The 1,500-nt window shown below is 37.3% G+C and overlaps 1 long non-coding RNA gene across 1 annotated transcript; it reads right to left on the reverse strand.

Annotated features, from left to right (window-relative positions):
* Positions 1-230: 230 nt before the first annotated feature.
* LOC114907976 lies at positions 231-1,493 on the reverse strand. The gene is made up of 2 exons (XR_003796835.1): positions 919-1,493; positions 231-636 (listed from the first exon to the last, which is right to left on the reverse strand). It is a non-coding gene; the product is annotated as an uncharacterized LOC114907976 (long non-coding RNA).
* Between the last annotated feature and the right edge of the window lie 7 nt (positions 1,494-1,500).

The following is a 1,500-nucleotide window of genomic DNA, read 5'->3' on the forward strand; positions in this document are numbered from 1 at the left end:
ATCTTTAGGAATCAATACATTTAAAACAAAACATGGGGGAAGTGGTCCAGTGGGTAAGACTCTGCACTCCCCAATGCAGGGGGTCCGGGTTCGATCCTTGGTCAGGGAACTAGACCCCGCGTGCCGCAACTAAGACCTGGCGCAGCCTAAATAAATAAATATTTTAAAAAATAAATAAAAGAAAACATGGGATGTCTGGTTATCCATTAGATCACTCGGGATTCACATGGAAAGGAAAAAAATTTATTAAAGAACAAAACTTGAGAGATGTCAGGATACAACCTAAAATTATGACAATAAAAGCAAGAATCTGATAAATTTCATCCAGATAGCTGAAAACCGAATAAGGTATTTCCCAAACCACCTATCATTTGCCCAAAAATAAAGAAACATCATTCCCATTTATCATTTGACTTAACATTGCATCAAGTAATATAATGAAGGGGAATTTCTTAGCCAATAAAATGTCCTATATTTCTCAGCAATGCTTTCACATACTGCAAACTAATTAATTCAAAATCTGTTTTGTCTGGTCCCTTGTGTTCTCAGTTAATGAGATTTCATGCAGTCCATCCTGGTAACAGCTTCACGTCCCTTCTTCATTTCCTCCGATGCTTAGAGCCAAAGGGCTTCCAACTAAAAAAATAAAATAGAAAATATTCCTCAAGTTTGATAAAATGCTGGATCTACATAATCAAATTTCATCAGAAAGATTCTGAGAAGGGGCCAACCACAAACCATTTCAATTTCAAATATTAAAATATTCAATATTTTAAAATTAAAATATTCAATATTTTAAAATTAAAATATTCTTTTAATTTCTCCATCATAAGTTTTGGAGTTATCAGACCAGGTCTCTGAATTTGAGTGTAGAAACCGTGGTCTCAGGATGAAGAGGGAGAGAATCGCAGAACTTACCCGGGTTGAATGGACTTCAGAACCATGAAGTCCAATAGGCTGGATTTCCAGAACAGGAAAGTGGCCGGTCCAGACCAGAAGTGGTGCCCAAAACCAGGCAAGAAATGAATGATGGTTCTGGAGCTCACATTTTGGGGATGCCAGCGCACACTTCTGACTTCTGATTGATTTGGAAAGGTTTCCTGGAAAGGCTGGAATTTTGGTGGAAAAGGCAATGAGGAAAGATAAGAATTGGAAGGTAGACAACTGCTTTTTCAGACTTAACTAAATCTTTTAACTTTTTCTCCAAATTTGTATTCTTTGACCTTTTCAACAAGCCCAAGAAAGCGACATGCTGACACAATACCACATGTGCATGGTGAGTTCCATCTGCCTAGAAGGAATAGAACACGATACAATCATGATCACAGGGCCACACAGACAAAGACAGCCATCAGAGCTGGTGTTAACCTGTGTACAATTACAGCTGCCATCTACGGAGCTCATTTTGGAAATATTAGACTACTCAAACTCTTTCCTAATTATTCTCAAAATAAATTTGGAAGGTAGATATTACTATTAGCTTTAGCAATCTAAAGTTAA

Source organism: Monodon monoceros, unplaced genomic scaffold (assembly GCF_005190385.1).
Source record: "Monodon monoceros isolate NGI ecotype Baffin Bay Population unplaced genomic scaffold, NGI_Narwhal_1 Contig3741_ctg1, whole genome shotgun sequence".
Taxonomy (NCBI): domain Eukaryota; kingdom Metazoa; phylum Chordata; class Mammalia; order Artiodactyla; family Monodontidae; genus Monodon; species Monodon monoceros.